At 47.5% G+C, this 10,355-nt stretch overlaps 1 long non-coding RNA gene across 1 annotated transcript; it reads left to right on the top strand.

The window, feature by feature from the left end:
• Positions 1–1,070: 1,070 nt before the first annotated feature.
• Positions 1,071–2,472, top strand: LOC119336715. Its single transcript, XR_005162738.1, has 2 exons — positions 1,071–2,099; positions 2,217–2,472. It is a non-coding gene; the product is annotated as an uncharacterized LOC119336715 (long non-coding RNA).
• The last annotated feature ends 7,883 nt before the right edge of the window (positions 2,473–10,355 follow it).

Here is a 10,355-nt window from a genome sequence, read left to right as displayed (position 1 = left end):
ATATACCATCCGCGCGCTGCTGTTCGTACTCCCCTGTGCTGGAACCGTCCACCGGAGATGCTTCAACCAAGGCAGCGCGAGTGCGCGACCTCCTCCCCTACCGCTGCAACCATCTGCTTCAAGACGAACTTTGGAAGCATTTTTTTTCTCCTCCACCGATGTTGCAACCGACCACCAAAAAAGCTACAACCGTTCAATTCGAGAGCTTCAACTAGCGGTATATCAAGCTTCAACCGGACACCATGCACTGAAAAAAGCTACAACCGTTCGTACGAAAAGCTTCAACCGTAGTATGAAAAGCTTCAACAAGAGGTTAAAAAAGCTTCAACCAGATATGCATGAAAAGCTTTTCAAGAAGTCATTGCCATGGCGGAATGCTACAACCATCGACATAAAATGCTACAACCCTTGATGAAAAAAGCTTCAACCCGCTTTATACAAAGATTCAACCTACTGTATAGAAAAGCTTCACCGCCACGAGTACACAACGAAAAAAGTTGCAATTGTTGACATGAAAAGTTTCAACCGTAATTCTGAAAAGCTTCAACCGTATTTCTGAAAAGCTTCTACCAGACCGTGACAAAAAGCTCGAATCGGCAACTCACCATTGACGCAACTGACTACTGCGGTGGCTTCCCGGCGGAGCTGCAACGGCGACGAACTCCAGGGACCGGCAGGGGTCGATTTTTTGTTTGCTGGGCCCATTTTTTTGCTGCATAAGAGGGGTGGGGCCATGGGGCACCTGTGCTCCAACCGGCGAACGGCGACGGCGACGGCGACGGCGAGGGCGAGCGGCGACGGCGACGGCGAGGGCGAACGGCGACGGGGATGACGACGAGGTAGACGCGCCATGGCTGGGTGCGGGATGGCCCGTGGCGCTTGCGTTGCTCGATCTGACGCGGAAGGTAGACGACGATGCGGAAGGGGATCAATCTGACGGTTGGAAGGCAGTGCATCGGACGGCCTGGGCTCGACCGGCCCAACTGTTGGGCCGGCGCACCGGCGCAGATCACTGCCCATAAAGAAAACCCCAACCCCACAGCCCCGCTCGTCTTTTCTCCCCTATCCACTCCCGCACTACCGCACTTTCCCCTCCACTACTGCACATCCCGCCGCGGCCAACCTCCTTTCTCCCGCCGCCGGAAAGCCTGCGGCTCCTTTTTCCCCGCGTCGGAGTGCCCCTGGCCTTCTTTCCTCCCTGCGCCGGCCATGGCCTCTTTCCTCCCAGGCCCGCTTCCTGACCCTGCGCCACCTCCTCATTCAGGCAAGCCACTGCCCCTCCCCGGCCGCCTTCCACCTCACTGCCCCATCCTGAGCTCCTTCCACCTTGCCGACCCCCGGCAACACACTGCCCCGCCGCGGCGAGTCATCTCCCTCACCCAGGCGCCCCGAGCAACCCCGCCCGGGGCCGTGACGGCCCAATCTGGTGCCGCTGTGGCCGCGCACGGGAGGTTTAATGGCGGCACATCGCCCATGGTGAACCGGCGCCGGCGTTGGCGGCGTCGTACACATCGGCCACCACCACGTCAAGCCACCGTGGAGGTTGGGGGAAACCGCCGTTTGTCGGGTGTCGCCGGTTCTACCGCCGCCAGTCCTCACCAGAGGTGCGTCGGGCTCCCCTCCGCCCAAAGATCCGCCGAACACGACAAAAAGGACCTTCCCCAGCCGCCTATCTCCTCCTCCTCACCGCGCCGCCGCACCCAAGGTCCTGGTTCACTGGGGCGATGGAAAGACAGCCACAGCTTCCCGCTCCAGATCCAAGCACAGGGGGGAAAGGGTGCGATGCCCACCTGTCCTCCTTGCGGTGAGGACGGATCTCCTCCACCGCGTCCCTCCCCTCGTCATCACCGGAGATCCAGCGCTGCCTCGTCTCTCCTTCCACCAGTGAGGGTTGCGGCGATGCACTCCTCCCTCTCCCAAAAAATGGACGACGATAGGGAACAGCATGCCCGTGGCAGTGCACCGCGACTGTCGCGTGTAGTGCAGTAGGCGTGTGCCCTCTATAGTATTTGCAGCTTGCCGACAGTGCACCTTGCAGTACGGGCGCTGGCGAATTCTTCTTCGTCGAGGTTTTGCAGCTCGCCAGCGAGTGGCTCGCGGTTCGCGCATCTTGGCGTGCAGTCCACTATTTGAATTTTTGTTTCTGTTTTGAGGTGGTTGCGGCGGTGTTTTTTTGTGTGTATTTTGCTCACGGTTGACATTTTTTCGTTTTTCAGATTTTGGCTGCGAACCCATGGGCGCACAGATGCAGTGTTGTGGGGTTGGACATGCAGTGCGCCGGCGCTGGCTTGCATATCATGGTCAAAAATGTGGATTTATTTTTTAAGTCTCTCATCATTGTAATTTGTGTGTGTTTGTACTGTGGATTAAAAAGAGAATCATTGCAGTTCGTTCACCCTATCTCATAGTCCAGAGATGTACAGATCGCAGCTCTCTCAAAAATATGCATTGAAGAAAACAACAAAAACTTTTTTTAGGTGCAGCTCACTTGTTTCATTGCCGCAGTGATCTTGTCTCTCCCAACGGTTCACTATGTTGCCAAGTGCAAAAACAAAATGGAAAATTTGATTTTTTTAATGCAGCTCACTCTGTTGTTGTGTGTAGTAGAAAGGAAATTGGAAAGAGAAAAATTGATGCAGTACACTCACCTCGTCCCTACAGTGCATACTCGTTGATAAAAACAGTTACAGAGACGATAAAAAAAAATAATGTGGTTCACTTTTCATAGTATTGCGGTTCACCAACACTCGACATGAAGTGCACTCCACCTCGTTTAGGAAAATTTACGTCCCATAAAAAATAAATCATGTAGTGCACTTGTTGGTCTGATGCAATGCGGTTTTTGCTCGGAAAGCAGTGCGGTTTCTGTCTGATGCAGTACATACGGCGATTTTGGGTCGTGAAAAAACAGAGTGTTCGCATTTCGGTAAATTCAAAATTCCTCTTAAACCATAAAGAATTAGATAGAGATTTCTACATGAAAAAGTTGCGCCTCGCCGATATCTTTCCAATGGCGTATCATTTGAATCATTCCGGCTAGCGGTTTGTAAAAATTGTATGAAAAAGGCCGCTGTCACTCGTCGTCCGCCACACGATTTTGAAAATTAACTTAAAACCATAAGGAATCTAAATAATATTTCAACATATCGAAGTTGCGCATCGTCCGTATCTTTCCAACGGCGTATCACACGCCTCATTTCGATAAACGGTTAAAAAACTGCAGCGAAAACAGTACCAAAACATTCAAAAAAATTGAAAAACACAATTCCGTGATTTAATAAATTTGAAACTGCTCTTAAACCGTAACGAATTAGCGAAAATAATAGATATGAAAAATATGCGCCTCGACGATATCTTTCGAACGCTATATCATTTGCTTCATTTCGACGAGCGGATTAGAAGAAAACGTGAAAAAACGCTCGCTGACATTCGTCGTGAGCCGCACAGTTTTCGAAACTGCTCTTAAACTATAATGAATCTTGAAAATTGTTCAAAATGACGAAGTTGCGCCTAACCCATAGCTTCTCATCGGTATATTGCACGCGTCATTCCGATAAACAGTTAAAAAACTAGAGCGAAAACAGTACCATAAAACACAGTGTGCAGTTTTTTCGACACGAAGTTCACTCGCCTAAGTACTGCAACACACTTGGTTCAAACAATGACGTACACTTGCGTTAACATGCAGTGCTAAAGTGTTATCAGAATAGTTATTCTACTAATATTAGTAGAATAGACCGGCTGTATATATATGTGTATGTGTATGTATGTATTTGGTTGTGTTCTATCCTCTACAACATTCACTTATAGCTATGTCTTCCTTCTTGAATCTTTATTGATCTAAGTGAATGTGATTGGACCCTAACCTATTATGTGTTTCTACCTCAAACTCTATCTGTCCAAATCATATGCATTCCATTGAAAACTGTCGATTGTCTTCTCTGAGTCCTTGTCCGCAGAAGACAACGAGACAAACATTTAAATCCGCTTTTAATGTTGTATCCTTATTGTCTGAATACCGGAGAAGCCAGAACAACCACCCGACAATCCAGGCGTGCGTGGGAACATGGAACAACTTTCAATGAGTTGCATGCATGCCACGTGTCTCTCATATGTGAACCGCCAGGGGCACCTGCGTAATTGTGTCGCGCCGCCCTCCTCCTTTGTATAAATACTCACCCGCGTGGTCAATATCTATTCTTCCAGCTCGCCACCTCGCACACTCTAGCGCCTCCGCTAGCTCGCATCGACGCCAGAGACGAAACACTTAGGTGCAGCGACTTCTTCGATGCCGTCCTCACGCCGGCCACGGACCCCGTCCTCTCCGCCGCCACCGTAGGTGTCTTCCGCCGCCAAGTTAGAGCGCGGGAGATTGAACTGCTCGGCCTCTCTTCAAAACTCGTCTAGCAGTTCATCAACAGTAATTAAATCTTACTTTTTACTGCCTTTTTGATCCGTCAAATCCATCCACTTCAACCAAAAGTGGTTTCTTCACTTCCAAATTTGGATATATCTTCTTCTGCATCTCATATCATGCCAAGTATATTCACTTATGCTTCATAACTAGTTAGATTCCTCACTTGTACTTATTCATGGATTCGTACAAATCTGGAACCGACTCTCTCCAAATAAGTGAATGTCTTCGCACTATGAGGTCAATGTCTTCTAAACTGATTTATCTTCAAAATCTTCTGAGAATGCACATGACCTCTTCCCCTTCCCTCACATCTCTAATGCTGTCACAGGTACATGTCTGTGGGAGAATCCCTTGGTTCTCATAGTCTGCATTCATTTGCAGAATACTTACAGCGTCACATCGAATCTCCTAAAGCCAGTTCTTGTCTGACCAGCAGACAGAAGCATTTCACTGTGTTGAAGCCAATTATTCTGAATAGTATGGCTTCAGAAAAGTCTGCACAGAAAGGTGGCAGGCAATGCCGTGGCAACATTGCACTTGATCTGCCTCCTGATCTGTATGAACTATAGAAGTCAGATCCTGATGAAAATTACAACCAGCGCAAGAACTGAATTCAGTGGATCCGAAGATATTGGGCTGAGCAATGGTTCAAATACAGGTTTGTAACACCTGAATATGCTGAAAAGAATGCCATCAAGCGCCCATGGGGTGACTGTCTGTACCGCAACTTGGTGCCAAAGAGCAAGGTTGAAGCCATTGAGCAAAAATTCTATCCTTGTATGGTCAGAGGACCACAACCCGAGAATGCCGACCCATCTTCTCTTTTATGGTGTGATGAAGACAATCTTTTCAAGCGCAACTATCAGTTTGCTAAAGATTCTGCTGGGAAGAACCAAAAGGATTTTGGCCTCAACTTCAACCCTGGCCCCTCTGCTGCAAGATCTGATGGGACACGTGAAGCTAATGAGAACAGAATTGGCCCCTTCGCCAATTTTGATGGGCTTCTGTCTCACATTGCTGCTCAGAGAGCAGCTGTGGAGCAATCTGCTGGCAAAGCTGATTCTGATGATGCTCCCTCACCTCCAAAGGAGAAAAAGAAGAAGAAGGAAAAAGCTTCAAAGCCATCTGCTTCACCAAAAGCTTCAACAAGGAAGACTCTAAAGACTGCACCGCCTGAATCCTGTGTGCAGTTTAAAGACTTATCTCACGTGTCCAAGAGGACCAAGAAGCCATTGCCCAAGAAGGCCACTGGGCAACCCCTGACTCCGTTTGCTGTTCTGCGCAACGAAGATGACACAATTGATCTGTCCAGCGATCAAGATCTTGGTGATGATGATCTTGAGATGCTTATCAAGAGCAAGCAAGAGGCAGAAATCTTCAACGATCTGCCCCTCTTTGATGTTGATATTCTGAATAACTTCATCGATGAGTGGTTCGACGACCAGCGCATCAGTATTGGTGATCTTCAGCTTCCGCTGGACATCAGCGTCACACTCCATGGAGCCATTGCTAGTGAGTTGGCCTTGGCTCAGAAGATTGTCGAGCTCAAAAACAAGATCGATTATGAGAAGGCTCACTTCAAGAAGAACATGGCCAATCTCAGCGTGGCAGATGTTCAAATCTTCAAGAAGATGTTGCATGACCTCAAGAAGGAGTTCCACAAGAAGCGCACTGAATCTAAAGGCTCACGAGAGCGCATGAAGTATTTCGCACGGAAATGCGTTCAAGCTCACAATGAAGCTGAGAAGCGCAAAGCTCTTGGGTGCCCTGGCATCGATCCCAGGATGGCTTCCAAACAAAAGAAGCCTGCTATGACCCAAACTAAAGCACCAAGGCAGGAAGAACCTCGCATTGTCTTCCCTGCTAGCATGACAGGCTCGAAGCCTAAGGTCCCATCAGCAGCTTCTGAGATGAAAAAGACAAGGGAAGCTGAAGTTGAAGCCAAGAAGTGCAAGCACAAGGACGCATCTGACAATGCCCCTTCCTAGAAGAAGTTGAAGACTAAGGGAACTAAGTCTTCAAAGAAAGAGTGTGCTGCGGCCTCTCAACCTCTCATTGTTGAACCTATCTCAGTTGCTCCTCCTGCTGCCACCAACAAAGATCGACGTGTTGTGATCCACCAGCCTTCTTTCACAGAGGCTCATGTAGATGAACAAGTTCCAGTTGTTGACCCCAACGCAGCTAAAGACATTGGTCACGAATACAATGTTGTTGATAATGAAGTCCTTCCTCAACTCGAGCAACACTTGGTATCATCGCCTCCTCCAACGAGCAGTGAATATATTAGCATTGGTCATCCATTGATGCCAATCGCTCAAGATGATCCTGGGCTGAGCGCCCTCCAGAAGAAACCCCTGTTCAAGATGAAACATCCCGTACTCCACTAGCGCAAGTTACCAATACGGTACTGAATGATGACAACTACATGGAGACCACTCCATCTCCAAAGGCGTCGCCCATGTTTCAACGGCTTTGCAAAGGTCTCAGGTCATTAGTCTCCATGTCAACAATCCCAGAAGAAGATTCACAACAATCCAGCTCAGTGGCACATCAAGTGTTCCCTGAAGAGAATCCTTCTATGACGGTTCCTGTGTCTGAAGCCAAAGCTGTTGAAGACATTTTGGCTGCATCAACTGAAGAAGAAGAAAGAAGAGAAGAGAAAGTTGCCACACACCCCTACCATAGACCAAGTCATTCTCGAGGAGAATGTGATTGTGCACAACCCTCCGGTCGTTGACCAAATGGAGGTTGAGAACAATGAGGCTGCCACAAACACTACTGAAGCCAATGACCCTGTCTTGGCTGAAGATCATCTGGAGCCTGAAGCTAATGTTGTGCCTGAAGCCAATGTGAATCCTGAAGCTGCTGTGACACCGGTCCCCACTGACGGCGATGTTCCTCCCCCAAGGCCTCACAATATGGAAACGGCTTACAATCGTGATGGGGAGTTGGTCACAGTTCGCTGTCCAATCATGGTTCCTTCCACTGCTCCCGGCCCACAATATGATTATCATGTGGAGCAGCGACCACAAGTTCAGAAGCCAAAGCTGAGGCTGCCAAGGCTTCCAGGTGTTGCTACATCGCCAGGATCATTCAGCGTGAATAGCTTCAGAGAACACAAAACCTTCTTTGACAAGGACAAGAACCCATACTCGAAGCCAAAGATCTCTTCAGATCGCTTCTGGAGCCATCAACAGCACAGCTACTACTCGTGTATCCTCTACAATCAAGAGAGAATTTTTCCTCACATGCGTCTTGATTATGAAGCTGTTGCTAGGATGCCCTGACTTGAAGAATCTCTAGACTGCTTTTGGGATGCTAGTCTTCTGCAATTTGTCACTGCCAAAGAGCACCGGAATGAAGAGCTTCTGCTGTAGTTCTATGCTACTCTTCACATTCATGGCTACAACAGGGATCCGAAGACATGGATCCTCGAGTGGATGACAGGAGATGTGCACCATTAAGCCAAAGCTCAAGACATCATCGAGCTTACCTCCCTACCCACTCCAGGTGAATTGTATGAGCCTAGTTGTCAGTGTCACAGAGAAGAACTGCAGAGTATTTTTCAGAGGCCTGAACCCAATATGAGTCAGATGCTCATCATGATGAAGCCATCGCCTCAAGATGCAGAATATCCCAAGGAATTCTTTGTCAAGGACCTCGAGTACTTGCCCCGCACAGTCTATCATATACTGAGGCATACTCTATGGCCAATCAAGGGATATTCTTCTGAAGGCAAACTTGAAGGAGCCATGAAGACTTTGGTATTTTATATTGTCAATGGCATCAGATTCAACTCCCAGGATTTCTTCATCAGACAACTTGCTGCATCTGGGATTTATCTATTTGGCCTGAAGTTGTATGCTCCATGGGTGATGCGCTTGATCAAACTCCACTCTTCTGTCGACTATTAGCCTTCAGCACGCAACCATCTTGTCTTCCTGCTTGAGGTTGATTTGTCAGTTGAAGCCATCTACCCCGAGCCTACTAAGGAGCCGCTATATCTTCATAATGTTGATCATCAAAGCTTCACTCAACCAATAGAAGGAGTTCATGTACCCAATGCTGCTATTCCTGCTTATCCTCTGGTTGGCAATGTGCGTATGCCTCATCGTGCAAATACAGAAGCCACTTCCAGTACAATTGCTCAAAGGCCTCGGAAGCGTTCTTGTGTACTCAATGACCGAGAGCTGCTTGTGGCCTTACATCAGAAGCAGGACAAGCACCACGACTGGCTAAAGCGTCAGATGCATAGTCTCTTTGTGGATGTCAATCGCATTCACAAACTGGCCACCAAGAACTCATTTGTTGCCCATGAAAACTCACGATGGTCCTGGAAGAGCCTCACTCTGTTGTGTTCTGAAGACGATCTTTGTGCAAATGGCTTCACCGAGAGCTTCAAGTTTGATTCTAGGCCTCCACAAAATGCAAGCTGGCACCACACTCCCTCACTTGAAGATTATGAATATTCATCTTCGGCTGCAACTGTTGTTGCGAATGTCGTCGATGAAGAAGATGACGCCACTTCACCGACCATGGCTACATTGCATCTCGACACTGCATCAGGCCCTTTTGCACCACCAAACTCCAACTTCGACCCCGCTCCTCCATCTGCTCCTTCTGGGAACGAGTAGATGCTCTATGTCTTCAAACCTTTTTGGTCATTACTGACAAAAGGGGAGAAGCATATGAGTTGATAGTCTTCAAGCGGGTCCTTACGGGTGGTTGCATTATTTTGCCAAGTATTTACAACTCTCGTCTTTTGAACCATTTGGTCCTTTGAGTTGTAACACTTAAACTTGATGGTCGTCTGCTACTTTTTCTGCTACTCTATGATGCGATGATAAATTCCGCATGAAGTCATTCTGCAGACGTCCATTTTCCATTATGCATATCATTATCTTCATTATCTTTCTATATGCATAATGTATTGTCTTCACACTTTGAAGATGGCCTCCACAAAGCAAAACCTGCCATGTGCATTTGCATTCAAAAGCAAATCATTTATATGCACATCTTTAGGGAGAGCCTCGTCATATGTATGAAGACAATACTCACAACACTGAACTTTCACATACTTTTATCCCCGTTGAAAAGTTGAACCAGTTTGTCATCAATCACCAAGAATGGGGAGATTGTAAGTGCATGTAGTGCCACCCCTAGTTGGTTTTGGAGTATTGACGACAAACTTGGTTGAGGGACTAATGTGTTTGTGAGAATTGCAGGATAACATAGGTAATAGACCCATATTGATTCGGTTTACCTACCAGAGATGACCCCTAAAAATGTGTGAAGACATTGAAGACAATGGTGGTCTGTGAAGATATTCACATTGAAGGCTATGACATGAGAAGACATCGCATGAAGACTATGGAGTGCAAAGACATAGTTGTTTCGTAATTTCCTTTTCTTCTTTGTTGAGTCATAGGAACCACTGTACTATTAAATGGGGTCCAAGTGATCAAAGTCAGAGTGACTGAACTGATGCTCAACCAAATCCTATGTCTTTGAACGAAGACAATGAGAGCAAATCTTATCCACAGCTGGATGAGTCAGCTTTACTTGTAGCCCAAGTCAAGCTGCCCCGTGTGTTTGAAATCTGACTGTTGGACACGTGTCAGTTCCTTAGTGACCCAGGGTCATTTTGGATAAATCAGGTCGGGTTGCCTCCTGGCTATAAATAGCCCACCCCCTATACCATAAATTGGGGCTGCTCAGAGTTAGTACATGGCTTTTGTCGTTTGAGAGCAACCCACCTCTGAAGCCTTTGAGAGACTAATACTTGCGAGGACAAAGCCCAAAACACCCAGAGCCAAAGAGTGTTAGGCATCACTGAAGTATTTCTGTCTGTGTGATCTAAAGACTTATTACACTTGAGGACTGTGAATCCTCCAGCCGGTTAGGCGTCACGTTCTGAGCATCCAAGAGTCATTGTGGA

This window comes from Triticum dicoccoides, chromosome 1B (assembly GCF_002162155.2).
Source record: "Triticum dicoccoides isolate Atlit2015 ecotype Zavitan chromosome 1B, WEW_v2.0, whole genome shotgun sequence".
Taxonomy (NCBI): Eukaryota; Viridiplantae; Streptophyta; class Magnoliopsida; order Poales; family Poaceae; genus Triticum; species Triticum dicoccoides.
This window is presented reverse-complemented; position numbering and strand designations above follow the sequence as displayed.